General features: G+C 48.9%; 1 protein-coding gene across 7 annotated transcripts in view; it reads left to right on the top strand.

The window, feature by feature from the left end:
* The first annotated feature begins 4,722 nt into the window (after positions 1–4,722).
* The window catches only part of A4galt (alpha 1,4-galactosyltransferase (P blood group)), a 27,197-nt gene continuing 14,161 nt past the window's right edge, over positions 4,723–17,758 (top strand). For 2 of the 7 annotated variants that reach the window (XM_029469838.1, XM_029469839.1), the window contains exon 1: positions 4,946–5,030. The gene's annotated coding sequence lies outside the window, so the exon portion shown is untranslated. Of the gene's footprint in view, positions 4,895–4,945; positions 5,031–17,758 lie in introns of those variants that run through there. The other 5 variants (XM_021183445.2, XM_021183442.2, XM_021183446.2 and 2 more) reach the window with 5 other exon arrangements.

The raw sequence follows: 17,758 nt of genomic DNA, 5'->3' as shown, positions 1-17,758 counted from the left end.
TTCCTGTTCCCTTTGCAGCGCTGGGGCTGGACCCTGGGGCCAAACCTTTGCCAGGGCTAAGCAAGCTCTACCAGGAAGCCCCTGCAGTTTCTGAAAACGTATTCACTTCCTTCTTGGCTTTGGGAAATCTCCCTCAGGCCCCAGGAGAATATAGATGGAACTTTAGATGGTTTTTACAACCGAGGTTTCGGCCCCTCTACAGATGCATTCTTCCCTGTCTCCTCTCAGGTCCTGGTGTCCCCCAGAAAGAGTCCTTTCCAGTTCTCTTGTTCACCCTGGAAACACTTGGGCAGCTGGGTGGTTTATTCCAGGTGCTTGGCCTCAGTCCCACATGCTTCCAGGTTTGCTCTGATGGTATCTCGTCCAGGCCTTCCCAAGGCTCCCAAAGCCTATTTGTTTCCTGCAGGAGCACAGGTAAACTTTAACCGTTCACTCTGCAGGTGTTAGGTTACAGACCCCGTGGCTGCCCATGCACCCCTTCCCCAGCTCCCTAACCATTCTCCTGTGGCAGAGAAAGTTGATAAATTGATAAGCCAGTCTACTCCAGCCTTCCAGTCTACTTCCCCACCCTCAACCCAGGCCTAAGGGGATCCGGAATTATTCATTAGCTGGTGTGTTCCAGCCTGGTAACTCCAGGCATAACAAGTGGGGGCAAAGATGGAGCCTTCCTAAAGGGACACTTTGGCATTCAGACTATTAAAACAGTGAGTCCCAAGAAACTAATTCTTCCCAGGAAACCTGTGAGGAGAAAGTTTTGAGCCAAGGACAGCCAGAGGGAAACTTTTCTCCCAGAGAGTCGCCACCTGTGGCCCACCTAACAGAAAAGACCAGATGGTCAGTGACTGACAACTGCTGAGGTTAGCATAACTCTGGCTCTTTCTTAATGCTCAGCTTCACTTCAGAACCCTGAAGATGGATTGTGAGGGAGGGGAATAATTGCATCTCTTCATCCCTGTTCCCAAAGTGGTCACACTGAATAAATCCCCTTTTCTGCTCTTTACTGGTAATTTAGCTTTTCTAAGATTTTTCTTGGTGCAGCAGTTAGAAAGCACACACTGGTCTTCCAGAGGACTTGAACTCTGTTTGTACCACACACTTCGGGTGCCTCGCAACCTCCTGTAACTCCAACTCTAGAGGACCTGACGTCCCTGGCCTTCTTGAACTCCTCACACACAGATACCAAGTCATACTTTCAATATATGCATGTGGCAGTGCTCATAGGTGCAGGTGCCCACATTGGCCAGTAGAGGGCATACTATTTCCTTGGAGCTGAAGTTGTTAACTTGGGTGCTGGGAAAAGAGACCAAACTCTGGGAGCAGTTTCTCTCTCTCTCTCTCTCTCTCTCTCTCTCTCTCTCTCTCTCTCTCTCTCTCTCTCTCTCTCTCTCTCTCCTCTTTCTCATAAATAACTTATTTTTTTTAAGTTTATGTGCATCGGTGTCTTGCCTGCATGCATGTCTGTATGGGCATGTTGGATCCTGGACTTACAGACAATCGTGAGTTGTCCTGTGAGCTGTGGAACTCAGGAAGAACAGCCAGTGCTCTTAACCTTTGAGCCATCTCCAGCTGGGCAAAGCCGGGCAGGACTCACTCTTAACTGCTTAGTTATCTCTAAACTGTTGGTTGACCTTCCCCCACACACTGTATCAAATGGCAGCAAGTGTGTCCCTGTGTTTTCAGTTGTTAATTGCTGTGCTGGCAAGAGCCAAATGGTCGCAGAGCCCACTGTGCTGGCACGATATTTGGTATTGTCCTGTTTATGACTCATTACCAGTTTCTATATGTAAATGCTTATGACAGCTAGCCCAAAACTTTGGAGATTTTCAGATTTAAAAAAAAAAAACCAAGCTGCCTTGAAGGAAGGCACATAACCCTCATCCCTGCAAAAGGGCAACTCCAAGAGGTGGAGCTGAACTGCCTGCTGCTAATTGGCTGGTTGGCTGATTGGCTCAGACTGGAATGTAGGGTTTTTTGTCTTGTCTTGTTTTGTTTTGTTTTGTTGTTTGATTTTTGTAGAATAAAGAGCTGGAGGCTGATCTGGGACGGGTGAGGCAAAGCTAGAGAGGGGAATGGGGCCGTGGGCAGAGAGTGAGAGCCACTGGAAGGCACGCGGGTTCAGGGAAGTTGAGTTAAGTTAGATTGTAGCTGAGAGTCAGCCCCAGCAAAAGGCCAGCAGCCTAATACTATAGGAATGTCACTGTGTCTTTATTATTAAACCTCAAGCAGAGCCGGGCATGGTGGCACACGCCTTTAATCCCAGCACTTGGGAGGCAGAAGCAGGCAGATTTTTGAATTCGAGGCCAGCCTGGTCTACAAAGTGAGTTCCAGGACAGCCAGGGGTACACAGAGAAACCCTGACTCGAAAAACAAACAAACAAACAAACAAAAACAAAAAACAAAAAAAAAAAAACCCTCAAGTGGGATCCCCAAAAAGCTTCACAAGACTAGGGGTTTTCAACCGTCCTAACGCTGTGGCTCATTATTATAATACAGTTCCTCACCTTGTGGCAATCCCCCAACCATAAAATTACCTTGTTGATACTTCATAACCATAATTTTGCTACTGTTATGAATTATAATGTAAATATCTGATATGCAAAATATATACGGTTATGTAACCCCCAAGGAAGTCATGACCCACAGGTTGGGAACCACTACTCTAGACCTAATTTGGCTGTTTTATTTGGCTTCTGGAGGACAAGTAGTCACCCCAAATCCTGTAACAGTATGTAAACTAAGTCAGGCCTCCTCCCCAGCCAACCCATAGCAAAAAGAAGTTCCCCTTGGGGACTGAAGAGGTGGCCCAGTGGTTAAGTCACTTGCTGTTCTTACAGAGGACCTGGATTTAAATTCCAGCACCCACATGGTAGCTCACAACCATCTATAACTCTAGTTCCAGGGAATCCCATGCCCTCTTCTGGCCTAGGAGTGCACATAGCACGCAGACATGAATGAATGCAAAAAAAAAAAAAAAAAAAACCACTCACACACACGTAAACTAAAAATAAATTAAACAACAACGACAAAACCCTTGAGCTGGGCAGTGGAGGTGCAACGCTTTGAATCCCTGCACTCTGAAGGCAGAGGCAGGCAGATCTCTGAGTTTGAGGCTAGCCTGGTACACAGAGTGAGCTCCAGACATCCAGGGATACTGAGAAACCCTGTCTCAAAACAAAAACAAAAACAGAAAAAGAAAAGAACAACTTTCTTTGCTTCTGGATTCGAAGGCTCTCTCCCTTCAAGATCCTATAGTGGCAGCCTGTGGTCATGACACTGAAACTCTGCTAATATAGTTTATCTGAAGAACAGTGTATCTCGGCACCTGTGTGCATCCATCACACTAACAGCATTAAGTCTTTTTTTTTTTTTTTTTTTTTTTTTTACTTATGAGTACATCTGTGTAGCTGTGTGGGTGCAGGTACCCTCAGAATCTGGAAGAAGACATGAGATTCTCTGGAGCTGGAGTTCCAGGCAATTGTAAACCTTCTGGTGTGGGCTTTAGGAATCGAACTCTGCTCCCTGTGAAGAGCAGCAATTGCTCTTAACTGCTGAAGGGTCTTCAACACAACACCATTCATTATCCATTACTGTGTAGCCTTGGCTTGGCCTAAAAAGCTCTATATAGGTCAGGCTGGCCTCGAACTCTCAGAAACCTGCCTGCCTCCCAAATGCAGGGATTGAAAAGAAATGCACCACCATGGCTGGCAGGGCTCCTTGTTTGAGTTTTAAGATGAGCGAAGTCTGTTATCCCAGCATTTGGGAGGCGAAAGCCAGAGGGGTTGTCACAAGTTTGAGGCCACTGTGGTTTACAAGAAAGCCGTGGGCTAGAATGAGAAGCAGTCTGGCAAAGCCAAACCAAAAAAATCAAACCTGGGAGTGATGAGCACTAATGGGAATGGCCCAGGAAGGGGCAAGAGGGGCAGGAGCAACAACGGCTAGCAGCTGGAGGCTGGGGATCTCCTGGAAAATGAGAAAGGGTGGGCATAGCCAAGAGCTAGGTAGTTGTCAGCAGTGGGGTGAAGGGGTGAGAATTTTCCACAGATTCGCTTTTACAAAGCCTGTTTACCCAGGCTGTTCTCAGGGTTGGGATAGGGTGTTTCCATTTTCTCAGCGGCCTGGACACAGGTTTGTATGGTGAGAGAGATGAAGCGGGGAGGGCTGCGACGGCACGTTGGCATCTAGCCTGAGAGGAGAGCTGGCCGGGGAAATCGCCACTAAGGAACACCATGCCGTGGGCCCGGCCCTTCCTTGGGTCACAGCAGGCCAGAGCAGGGAGTGAGGAGTACTTGAAATAGACGCTGCTGGGCAGTGGCGTCAGGCTGACTCAAGTCTCAGATGTCGCCCCTTCTCAACTGCAGAACATTTATGTAATTTACTAAACTGCTTCGAGCCTGGCTTTTTATTTTTTTCCATCTGTTAAATGGAAAAAAAATAGAGCCATGGGTAGGGGATTCATCCCTGTCTTGGAGGAGTGACTTGGGAGGCTGAGGCAGGAGGATTGCTAGTTCTGGGGCAGAATGGCTGGAGAGAGAACCGGAAGGTTTAGAATAGGATTACGGATGGTTGTGAGCCACCATGTGGTTGCCGGGAGTTGAACTCTGGACCTTCGGAATCGGGTGCTCTTACCCACTGAGCCATCTCACCAGCCCCCACCCCCATTTCTAGACAGGACTAGCTGCAGGCGGAGAGGGACCCGCGGGGCAGAACCGCCAGACCCCGCCCAGGGCTGGAGGGGCGGCGCTCCTGTCCGCTGGGCTCAAGCCACCGCCCTCCAGGGCCGCAGTAACCGCCCGCCGCCGCGGGAGCCGGAGGTACCTGGGTCTCAGGGACAGGGTAGCGGGCAGGGGGATCTCGTTGGGATCCGGGGCGCCCCTGTTCCAGGCTGGAAAGGGAGGTGAGCTGCAAGACACCAAGGACCCGGGTCCCCGCCTGGCCACCTGTTCCACAGGCGACAATGGTGCGGGCACCAGTTCTGCGCCGTGGTCCCTTAGCTGCCGCCCGCACCCGACTGCGCCCCGAAGTTGAGCGCGGTGAGGCGCGGCGCGAGCTAGTCTGGGGCCGGCTAGGATCCCGCAATTCCTTCCCGCAGCCCCGGCGGCCCTCGGAGGGCGAGGTTCCCGGGGGAGGGGGACGATTGGGAATCCGAAGTCCTGATCCCAAAGCGCTGCTGCACGTTGGGCGTGCTCGGGGAGGTCGCAGCGGGGCGCATCCCGGAGAGGAATGGAATGCCGCGCGCTGCAGGGAGGGCTTCGGGTTGGGAGTTGGCTCCGGGCTTTCTGGATGATCCGGCTTCGGACCTGCACCGGGAAGGGTCTTCAGGTGCAGGGGGTAGCCTGGGAAAAGCGGGGGAGCAAGGGAAGCCAGCATGGAGTCGCGGGACCCAGCGCTCGGTCCCGGATCAGCACGCTCCCGCTTCTCCCCTTCTTCAGATGAGAACAGTTGAGGTGTGGGACTGGAAGCCGGATGGGGTTGGAAGAGGCTGCGCCTGGGAGATTTTCCCTATCCACCCCTTTTCACTGTTAGGGCGAGCCCCCTTGCCTCAGTGTCTTCACATGTCATCTGGGGCTAGAAGTTCTTCTCATCTCCTTGGCAGAGTCCACTGTCTCTAGCCCGTTGGAGATTAAAAGTGTCCTTTCCAGCCGGGTGTGGTGGCGCACGTCTTTAGTCCCAGCACTCAGGAGGCAGAGGCAGGCGGATTTCTGAGTTCGAGGCCAGCCTGGTCTACAAAGTGAGTTCCAGGACAGCCAGGGCTATACAGAGAAACCCTGTCTCGAAAAACAAAAAACAAACAAACAAAAAAAGTGTCCTTTCCATCTCTGCTCTGTCACGTCCATAGCAATCCAGCTGCTGCAACCCCAGCGGTTCCGAAGTGACACCCTCCGGCTCCCCGTCACCCCACCCCACCGCCGCTTTGACCTTTCTCCTCCCTAAGAATGGGGACTCCAATATAGCAGAACTGTCCTCCATTCACACTCCCCTAGTCTCTGGCCTTCCGCAGCAGAAATCTTTCCCATAAAGGAAAGTCCTCAAACGAAAGACCAAAAAACTCACAGGAACTCGGCCTCCCTGTTTTATTTGTTTGTTTGTTTTGTTTTGAAAACGCTTCTTCAATGCCTCAAGGGCTGGTCCCTGCCTGGACAGCTCAAGGGTCGCAGGGACCTATTTAACAATTCTGTAGTTTGCTTTGTTTCTTTGAACCTCTGCAGCTGTCTATATTGACAAGGATTAGTCCCAGAGAAAGGTTGTTCACTTGTGGGAGAAGTGATGAATATCCCAGGGTGTGGGCAGGGTTGCTTGAATCTCTAGAGGCGACTGTGACCCACCATATCACCCCAAAACAGCCTGGTCTTAGAGGTGGAGGTGGAAGGCGAGGAGCAGTCCAGACCTTCAATGACTTCAAGGAACAGCTTTACTACTGAGCCACCTCAACTGCCCTGGTTTTTGTTGTATAATGAATGCATTTGGTTCTTTTAGATACTGTTACCCTTTGTTTTGAGACAGGGTCTCACTGTGTAGCTCTGGCTGCCCTGGAATACTGTATACACCAGGCTGGTCTCCAACTCAGAGATCTGCCTGCCTCTGCTTCCAGGGTGCTGGATTTTTTTTTTTTTTTTTTTTTTTTTTGGTTTTTCGAGACAGGGTTTCTCTGTATAGCCTTGGCTGTCCTGGAACTCACTCTGTAGACCAGGCTGGCCTCGAACTCANTCTGTATAGCCTTGGCTGTCCTGGAACTCACTCTGTAGACCAGGCTGGCCTCGAACTCAGAAATCCGCCTGCCTCTGCCTCCCAAGTGCTGGGATTAGAGGCATGCGCCACCACGCCCAGCTCTCAGGGTGCTGCAATTAAAAGGTCCGTGTCACCACACCCACCTAGATACTGTTACATCATTATAAATGCATACAGTTTTTATGAATGGTTAGATTTTCCTGAGAAAAGAATTAGACTGTTCAGTGTGTGAGCCGGTTTCACCAGCTGGCTCTGCCGAAGCCCCTAGCCTGGGCATACTTCCTCAGACTCCCTCAGACCGTGGGTCAGTGTCTCCATTTTCTCTAGAATCGAAACCGCTGAGTCAAACAGTGAGCAGCTAAGAGTTTGTGTGCTGTTCATCAGGTGTGAAGCCTTTGCCCCTTGGCTGCTCCTTGGCAAAGTGTGTCTCCTTTATTGTAGATTTCAGATATATGTTTGAGAAGCTGGGGTGTTTTGTTGTTGTTGTTTGGTTTTGAATTTATTTATTTTACTATGAATGAGCATTTTTGCCAGTCGGTATGTGCACCCCACCCATGCCTGGTGTCCTTGGAGGTCAAAAGGGTGTTTGAACTGGACCTGAAGTTGAGAGTTACATGTGGTCACTGGGATTCTCCAAGTATTCTTTTTTGTTATTTCGAGACAGGGTTTCTCTGCATAGTCCTGGATGTCCTGGAACTCACTTTGTAGACCAGGCTGGCCTTGAACTCAGAAATCTGCCTGCCTCTGCCTCTCAAGTGCTGGGATCAAAGGCCTGCGCCAACACGCCCGGCTTCTCCAAGTACTCTTAACTGCTGGCCAGTCCCAGGAGCTGAGTTTTTATTAGTTTAAGTTGTTGTTGGTGGTGGTGGTGGTTTTTTGTTTTGTTTGTTTGTTTGTTTGGTTGGTTGGTTGGGTGGTTGGTTGTAAGAGTCTCATGTAGCACAAACTGGTTTCTAACATGCCATATTGCTTTAAGACTAGACTTAAACTTCTTCCGCCTCCAGAATGCTGGGACTACACAGACCATGGTGGCCGTTTTATGGGGTGCTGGGGATTAAACCCAGGGCTCCCTTCATATTAGCAATCTAGAAACTAGGTTCCACCCCCAGCCCCGAGGAACAAGTTTTTAATTTTAATTTTGCTTTAAACTGGGAAGAATGAACTTACTCCGGAGAAGGGTACGGGCAAGAACCGGGAGAAACGGGCTTGGAGAACACTCTTTGAACTGGCTTTGAGCGCCTTTGGGGAAGATGGGACGCCTCAGGGGAGGGCAAGGCTTCAGCCAGCAGATGAAAGATCTTCAGAGCTCTCTTAGTCCCTTCTGCTAGGGTTGGACTGGCTGTTTGAGTCTCCTCTGGAGTCCTCGCCCATGTGAGGTACCAGGTGTTAACACATGCGTGCACACACACACACACAAGAGATGGAGAGATACTGGCAGGTGGTTATTTCCCTTCTGAGCTTTCTGTCTGGTAAATTTAATGAAGTGGAGCCCAACGGTTCTGGTAAGGGAGTGCCCCTTTCTCTTTCTCAGGGGACCTTCATTTCCATTTGGATGGAACCCTATCCATCCGCAGAGCTGGTCTGGAAACCCTCGAGCCTGTAGCTCTCCTCTGGGCCCTGGTTCTCCCACAAGCTCGCTCCCTCAAACAACGCAGCCTCTGAGGTCACACCTCCCGGTGTAAACTGGCGATCGGGAAGCTGGGGAACAAAAAGCACTTAGCAAGCTGGAGATGGATAGATGATCAAGGGGCGGAAGACATTGTTCCAGAGCAGGTGTGCTGGCTCACACCTACAGGCAGAAGGAGTAAGAGGTGTTTAAAGTCAGTGTGAATTGTGGGGGGTGGGGAAGAGAGGCGGGAGGGGAGAGAGGGCGGGACAGAGATGGGGGCCCTCCCGCTCAGAAACAAGTATCCAGGTGTTAGTAATGTTTCATTGCTCCTCCTGGAAGGTCCCTGGTGGCAGCCCCACAAGGGGCCAGACTCTCCTTACTCTCAGCTATCCGTTTGAGACAAAACTCAGGATCCAGCCTTTCTTCATTACAGCGACACTGAACCCCCACTCCAGGGCAGTCTTGGGAGATCCACCCCTTTCAGCTCCAGGGCAGTCTCGGGAGATCGACCCCTTTCAGCTGGTAAATGATGTTTGAATCCCACCCAGCATTTCCATTTCCCAGCTGTGCCTTGGTTTCAACTCTTTTTAAGATTACAAATTGAGGGTCTGGAGAGATGGCACAGCAGTTAAGAGCACTGACTGTTCTTCCTAGAGGTCCTGAGTTCAATTCCCAGCAACTACATGGTGCCTCACAACCATCTGTAATGGGATCCAATGCCCTCTTTTGGTGTGTCTGAAGACAGCGACAGTATACTCATATAAATAATAAATACATCTTTAGCCAGGCGTGGTGGCGCACGCCTTTAATCCCAGCACTTGGGAGGCAGAGACAGGCAGATTTCTGAGTTCGAGGCCAGCCTGGTCTACAAAGTGAGTTCTAGGACAGCCAGGGCTACAGAGAAACCCTGTCTCAAAAAACCTAAATTAATACATCTTTTAAAAAAAAGTATTTAAAAAAAAGACTACAAATTGAACTGAGTGTAGTGGCTCCCACCTTTAATGCCAGCACTTGGGAGGCAGAAGAAAGTTGATCGCTGAGTTTGAGGCCAGCCTGGTCTACAGAGCTAGTTCTAGAAGAGCCAGGGCTACACAGACAGATCCTGTTCCCTCCCCCCGCCCCCCCAAAAAAGCCCAATTGGATTGAGGGGCCGTATCTGTAGGGTATGTTCAGGGGGCAGTTTGCTACCTAAATACAGGCTGGCAGTGCAGTTAGCATTTGAAAGTCATCAAACACCCTCTCTATGCCAGACCCTAGCTATTCTGAAATATGTATTGTTTCTGGCTGTGGCCAGAACACCTAAAGTGCACCACACAGCCAAGTCCTAGTTAACTGAGTCTGGTGTCTGAAGCAATCAGAGACTCCTCCCCTCATCCCCCCTCCCTAACTTCTCGTGACCACTCCTCTACCCACTTCTTCTGAGGATGACTTATTTAACCTCGGGGGATAACCTCACAGGATGAAGAGCAGAAAGTAAAATGATACTAGTGTGGAGCACAGCCTGGTGCCCTGGAGGGCCGGCCCCTGTGAGGGTGTGGGCAGGGAGGTGGGAGGATAGGCTGTTCACTGTGTCTGTAAAGCGATATTTACCTGCCTTTGACCCAGAACTCTCCTTTCCAGGAGCTAGCCATATGGGAGTAGTTACAGATTTTCTACAAGATGTTAAGGATGGGGATCTAAAGTGGGATCCATTGGCTGTGGCGTTTCTGAAAGTCCGAAGGTGGAAACCACTTCTGGCATCAAAGTGGGGAAGTCGGAGGAAGGCAGGCAGCAGCAACCTTCACTGACAGGAAGCAGCGGTGCTCTGGAGATGGGGGCTGGATACATTAACACAGGGGCTTCACTTCAGAGGCTCATCCTTAGCTACCCATGAGGCATTGCTCTAAAATCCCAGAACACTAAAGTAGCTTTTATAAGCTAGCGCAGTGTTTGCACGTAGCCTGCACACGTCTTCCATATACTTTTAAATTTCTTTGATGCTGGCTTGAACACAAGGGCCTTGTGCATTGTCATGTCCAAAGAAACCCAGGATAAGGCTCACTCAGTACCAGTGGCTCCTCCCAGCACCTCAGCCCTCACAGGTAGCTAAGGATGAGTTTACCTTAAACCTCTCCAACCCAGGGACCAGCTTCTCGTTCCTAGATAAACCTGACATTTCAGCCATGAATTCCCTTTGTTCTTGCTCCTCTCTTGGTCCTCAGCTTCTCACTGGGTCCATTGATCCTCCTCCTTCCCCCTCCCCCCAATCTCAGGGCTCCTGTTCAGTCTGGACTCTGGCCAGATGATGCCTCTAACTGTATCCTCGTATCTACAATTAAAACCTTCTTGTCAACCATACCTAAGCACTCTAATGCCCTTGTTTGCATTCATGCATGCTACAAATGTACTCTGCCATCAAGGCAACACACCCTTCCATGTACTTGTATTTTAAAAATTATTGTTGCATATGTGCAAATATGGTGTGTGTGTGTCTGGGTGTGTGTGAAGATCAGAGGACGATATAGAGTTGATTCTTCCACTGTGGGTATCAAGGATTTAACTCAGGCTGTTTTTATGGCTTTAAGAGCAAGTACTTTTTTTTTTATTATTTTACTTATTTTATGTATATGAGTACACTGTAGCTGTACAGATGGTTGTGAGTTCACTCTGGTTCAAAGATTATTATTATGTGTAAGTACACTGTAGCTGTCTTCAGACACACCATAAGAGGGCGTCAGCTCCCATGTGGTTGCTGGGATTTGAACTCAGGACCTTAGGAAGAGCAGTCAGTACTCTTAACCGCCAAGCCATCTCGCCAGCCCAAGAGCGAGTACTTTTACCTGATGAGCCACCTCCCTGCCTTGCTGCCTAGTAGTATTAATCTGGTTTTATGACTCAACACAAGCTAGAGTCATCAGAGAGGGAGCCTCAATTGAGAAAGTGCCTCCATAAGATCCAGCTGTAAGGCATGTCCTTAATTAGTGGTCAGTGGGGGAGGGCCCAGCCCATGGGGGATAATGTCCTCCCTGGGCTGGTGGTCCTGGGTTCTATAAGAAAGCAGGCTGAGCCAGCCATTTACAGTATGGTGGTGCACGCTAACACTCGGGAGGTGGAGGCAGGAGGATTGGAGTTCAAGCCCTTCTTCAGCTACACAGGGAGTTTGAGGCCAAGGGGGCCCCTTGAGACATTGTCTCAGAAACAACAACAAAGAACTATCCTTGACTGCGCATCATTATTACAGGGTCATTTTGTGTGTGTTCAAATTGTCCCTTGCCCATGTTGGGGGTGGGCAGGCCCAGCAGAACTTCTCAGGGAGGTAGCAGTTTGGCTTGTAGGGTCCTCCTGTGTTCAAATTAACATGTGTATACGTGGTTTTCTGTTTATCTGTGCTCTGAAACTTCCTAAAGATTGGGGGTGCAGGGGCTCGAGTGAGGGAGCAGCAGCTGGGAGTGCTTGTCCTTTCTTTGTTTTTTTGGTTTGGTTTGGTTTGGTTTTTTTGTTTTGGTTTGTTTGTTTGTTCTTCTGTTCAAGACAGGGTTTCTCCGCTTAGCCCTGGCTATCCTGGAATTCTCAGTAGACCAGACTAGCCTGGAACTCCGAGCTCCTGCTGCTTCTGCCTCCTGAGTGTGGAATTAAGGGCATGCCCCCACAACTTGCTGGCCTTGCCTCTGAAGGGTTAAGCTGTCTGCCACCCCCCCCCCCCATCCCATTCCTTCTTCCATCCTTGGTGGCAGGGTCTACTGGAACTCAGTGTGCAACCTGGCCTTGAACTCCTGATTTTTTTTTTCCTGCCTCCACTCTTCAGTTCTACCGTTAACATATGCCACCATGCCCAGTTTGTCTCTTGGCTACAAGACAGGGTTGGTCAGATGGCTCAGTGGGTAAAGGTACTTGCCCTGAGCCTGATGGTCTGAGTTCAATCCCCAGGACCCACATGGTGGACAGAGAGAACTCAGGAGTTTACAGTGGCATATGTATCCCACCAGCACAACCACACACAAATTAAAACAACTGAATGAATAAGGTAATTTTTAAAATTCTTTTCTTCTTAAAGATATGTGAGTTCAAATATAAAATTGGGGCCAAACTGGTTGTTGGGATTTGAACTCAGGACCTTTTGGAAGAGCAGTCAGTGCTCTTGCTTCTTTTTTTTTTTTTTTAAAGATTTATTTTTTATATGTAAGTACACTGTAGCTGTCTTTAGACACTCCAGAAGAGGGCGCCAGATCTCGTTATGGATGGTTGTGAGCCACCATGTGGTTGCTGGGATTTGAACTCTGGACCTTTGGAAGAGCAATCGGGTGCTCTTACCCACTGAGCCATCTCACCAGCCCTTTTTTTTTTTNATGTAAGTACACTGTAGCTGTCTTCAGACACTCCAGAAGAGGGCGCCAGATCTCATTGCGGATGGTTGTGAGCCACCATGTGGTTGCTGAGAGTTGAACTCTGGACCTTCGGAAGAGCAGTCGGGTGCTCTTACCCACTGAGCCATCTCACCAGCCCCGCTCTTGCTTCTTATTAACTAAATTCTTTATCCATCCTAAGGGGACTTTGCTGCTTGATAACTAGAGGCTGGAGAGATGGCTCGGTGTTTGAAAGCACTGGCTGTTCTTGCAGAAGACAGCCAGTTCCTGGCACCAACATCCATAGCTACAATTCCAGGAGATCTGATGCCCTCTTCAGGCAAAAGGCATACACACACAGTGCAAGTGCATACACACAGGCAAGCCCCTCAGACACATAAAATAAACATAAACCTGAAGAACATATCAAAGCTGTGGTCTTTAAGCCTGGTGGGACACACTAGGGAAGGAGTAGCAGGCAGTCTCTGTGAGTTTCTGATCAGCCAAACTAGTGAGACACTGAAAAAAAAAAATCAAAACCAATCTGGCCTGAGCCAGCAAGAGGCTAATGGGTAGTATGGAAGTATCTGGCGCGTAAGCCTCACTGAGAGCCTGAGTTCAGGCCCTCAACCCATTAACGTTGTCCTTTGACCACCACACATGAGTGTTTTGCCTGACGTTGGTATGTAAACCATGTGCATGCCTGTTCCTCAGGAGGTCGGAAGGAAGAGAGCATCTTATCTCCTGGAACTGGATTTATAGATGGTTGTGAGCCACCGTGTTAGTGCTGGGAGTTGAACCTGGGTTGTCTGCAAGAACGAGTAGATTTAACCAAACTGAGTCGCCTCTCTGGTCCATCTCTTGGGTTTGGTTTTTGTATAGGGTCTTGCTCTGTAGCCCAGGCTGGCCTTGAACTCAAGATATCCCAGTCTCCATCTCCAAAGGGCTGGGAATCACAGGTGCTCAGAGTCACCTGGCTGGCTTACACGTGGATGTAATGATAAAAGCTCTGGGCCCCTCTGAGTATCATCGTGTCTCTTCTGTGAACAAAGAGAGATGCCTTTGGTCTCTCCTTCCTCGGAACTCTGCCCCATTTTAGCTGATACCGTGAGCAGCTCTAGCAATACTTCTAAAGGTTCTGGCATCTTGCAGGGCAATCGTGGCCCGCAGCACGCATGGAGTTCAGGATGGCTTTGTTCCTTCCACGGTGGGTTCTGGGAATTGATCTCAGGTCATCACAGTGCACAGCAATTGCTTCTCTCTGCTGAGCCATCTCCTTGGCCCGGTAGCCTATAGTTTTTAGGGCAAAAGCCAGGGTCCTAGCAATCCCATCAGATTCAGCAAGGCCACCTGGTGGTCAAGGTGTGGCCTGCCTGGTGGTTCACCCAGTGTGGTCAGAAATACTTGTCATTGCTCAAGTAGGTCAGTGGGGCTCCACGCTGAGCATCTCTGTCCCAGGGTGTAGTGGGGTATAATCTCCTATTCATAGATGATTATCTTCATCCAGGTGTTAGTCTCTGGGGGGGGTGTATGTATGTGTTGACAGGGTCTCAACCCTTCCTGCTTCAGCCTCCCGTGTGTCCAGACTTCAGACATGTGTCCCTATGACCCTGGCTACTTCCTTCCTTTGCTTTGTTGTGTAGCCCTGGCTGCCCTGGAACTGTTCTCTCTCTTTTTTTAAATGTGTGTAAATGGCTCTGTCTGCATGTACACCTGTGTGCCAGAAGAGGGCATCAGATCCCTCTTATATGACAGATGGTTGTGAGCCACCATGTGGTTTCTGGGAATTGAACTCAGGACCTCTGGAAGAACAGTTAGTGCTCTTAACCACTGAACCACATCTCTCCAGCCCAGAACTGTTCTTATAGACCAGGCTGGCCTCCAACTCAGACTCACCTGCCTCTGCCTCCCAAGTGCTGGGATTAGAGTCGAGTGCCACCAGGCTCGGGTCACTTCATTTTAATTCTGAACAACTGACCATCTGGTTTCTGGACAACAACTAGGTCTCTGGTTTTGTATCAACAGTGCCTAGTCCCCAGGATGGGAGCTGCCCCTGTTGGCCTGATCTGATCTCATGTGGGGAATAAGGGAAAGGGGACGGAGCTCGTGCCAGCAAACCCATTTAAAGCTGTCTCTCCTGTGGGCAGTGTCATGTCTTCTAAATCCTACTTGAGCTAATGTGTGAGCCATTTTTTCTTGTGTATGGAATGCCAGCAGACAACAGTCACTGTGACTTCCAAAGGAAACGTAAAAAACACAACCTCAGGAATCAAAAAGAGACCTAAATAGAAACTAGTACTTGTTAGAGGTTTTTTTTTTTTGTTGTTTTTTTGGTTTTTTTCTCATGAGTTTGACTGCAGATGCAGCAGTAGACAAAACTGTCCAGCCATGTCTTGTGTGCTCAGCATCTTAGATGATATTTTTGATGGACAGCATTGTGTCAGGACCATCCAATGTTCTCAATTTTATTTTTATTGAAAGTTTTATTTCTTGTGTGTGTGTGTGTGAGAGAGAGAGAGAGAGAGAGAGTGTGTGTGTGTGTAGGGCTGTCCGTGGTGATTGTAATCTGCCCTACATGGGTCCTGGAAACTGAAACTCCCTTCTTCTGGAACTGCAGGCAGGCACTCTTCAGCCCTCTGACCCCCATTGATGTTATTTTTAGAAATGTATGTGATTTTTTTTTTCTTACTTTGGTTTAACTTGTCTGGGTTGGGGAATGTGTAGATTAGGGTATTGCTGAAGCTCTGAGGGGTTCCCATAGAACAACACCTAGGAACAGGACTCAGCCTGACCTGGGCTGTATTATCCCAGGCTGGGGGAGGGGAGAGCCTCAGAGAAGCTGAAGTAAAAAGGGAAGGAGAGAGCCAGATGAGAGCTGGTTTCTTCTTCCTGATTTCACTGAGTGCCGACAACAAGAGCCATCAAGAACTTGACCCTGCACCACAGTGACTAATGTCTGCTTTTAAAATCACTATCGAGAGGTATGGCGTAGAATGGACAGTGTGTAGTTGGGTCTAGTTTGCTTTGCCTAAGGGTGATATCCATGAGCAGGGACTGCAGCTTAGTTCATTGCTTGTCTCGAATGCGAGAAGCCCAGGGTTCCATCTGTGGTGCTAAGTGAACCAGGCATGGCGGTATATGACTGAAATCCCAGTGCTTAAAGTTTAGAAGGATCACAAGTTCAAAGTTACACTCAGATATATAGAACTCAAGGACCAAAGAGACCATGTTGAAAATAATGACAAAATCAACTCCCACATGTCATCCTGTACACACACACACACACACACAGTGGCTTATACATGTGACATACACACGTGCCCACACATGGTTAAAACAGAGGACACTTCTAGATCAACCATGAGCTCATGAAAGGCTACTTTTCCAGAATTCTGCCCAGGTCATCAAGATCTCTCAGATTTAGCATTTCCCATAGTTCCATACGTTACCCTAGAAATGTCCATGTTCCAACACTCTTTGTTTCTGTGTGGCTTACATTACAAAATTACAGAATTCCAGCCCTCCCTGTATGCTCAGATACCTCAACAGAGCCCACATCTGCTTGAAAGGAACCCAGAGACAGATGGCAGACAGCCCAGTAGAACTCCAGACTTGCTCAAAAGAACCTCCGAGCTGACAAAGAAAGCAGAGGGCAGCCAGCCGTGGTGATGTACACTTTTAATCCCAGCACTCGGGAGGCAGAGGCAGGTGGATTTCTGAGTTCGAGGACAGCCAGGGCTATACAGAGAAACCCTGTCTCGAAAAACCAAAGGGGAAAAAAAAAAAAAAAGAAAAGAAAACAGAGGGCAGGGCTCAGTTCAAGACCCATGGACTTCAAACTTCTCACCATGGCCACATTGGGAAAGACCAAGCAGGACGAGAGATCCAGCAACAGACACCACCAAGTCTCATCTCTAAGGTATGACATGTGCTTTAGTTTGAAATGGAGGGAGAGTCGAGCAGCCCTTGTCAAGATGTGGTCTGGCTGGTTGTCTTAGTCAGGGTTTTACTGCTGTGAACAGACACCATGACCAAGGCAAGTCTTATAAAAACAACCAACATTTAATTGGGACTAGCTTACAGGTTCAGAGGTTCAGTCCATTATCATCAAGGTAGGAGCATGGTAGCATCCAGGCAGACATGGCACAGGCAGAGCTGAGAGTTCTACATCTTCATCCAAAGGCTGCTAGTGGAAGACTGACTTCCAGACAACTGGGGTAAGAGTCTTAAGCCCACACCCACAGTGACACACCTATTCCAACCAGGTCACACCTATTCCAACAAGGCCACACCTCCAAATGGTGCCACTCCCTGGTCCAAGAATATACAAACTATCACTGGTTCTGTAAGAAGTTAGGAGAAAAGCTCCCATCTCCCTTGTTGCTGGAGGGTATCCAGTCTGCCTCCTTCGCGGTGCTCCCTTCTGATCTTAGAATGGGGGTGGGGTAAGGTAGGGCAGTTTGGTTCAACCTGATTTTATTTCAAGTTGATTCCAGGAAAGGTTAGAGAATACCTTCTGTCTTTGTGCCTTCAACCAGAGTAAAAGAAATGATGAGCGCCACATGAGGCAGAAATGCCAGGCTTTGGAATTGTAACCAAAATGGTCCCAAGCAAGGAGCCCATGCTTTTGGCAAAAGCCCCTGTAATATCGGCACATCGTTGAGAACCGTGGGCTCATTCTGGGGAGCTAGGGTCCTGGGAATTTTATGACTGCCAGATCTGGCCCAAGCCAGTCACTTTTGGGTTCTTGTCTTGGGAATTTAAAAAATAAAATTGAAGGACCACAGAGGGTGAGTTTTAAGAGAGAGGGAGGGAGGGAGAGAGCCATTTCCTTTGAGTTAGGAGTGAGCTAAGCAGCCACATGGCAGGAAGGTCACAGAGAGAGGCTTTCAGAAAGAGTAAGAGGCTCGGAGTGCCTGAAAAGCGAACTTAAGTTCTGACTTATTGGGAAAGAACTTCAGGGTGGGTGGGGAGGAGTATGCTTAGGAGCAGGAATTCTAGGAAGGAGAAGTACGTTATCTCAATAAAGCGGTAATTATTCCTCCATCTCTTTTTTTTTTTTTGGTTTTTCGAGACAGGGTTTCTCTTTATAGCTCTGGCT

Source organism: Mus caroli, chromosome 15, assembly GCF_900094665.2.
Source record: "Mus caroli chromosome 15, CAROLI_EIJ_v1.1, whole genome shotgun sequence".
NCBI classification, from domain to species: domain Eukaryota; kingdom Metazoa; phylum Chordata; class Mammalia; order Rodentia; family Muridae; genus Mus; species Mus caroli.
The sequence above is the reverse complement of the archived record's forward strand: the minus strand, read 5'-3'. Positions and strand labels throughout refer to the sequence as shown.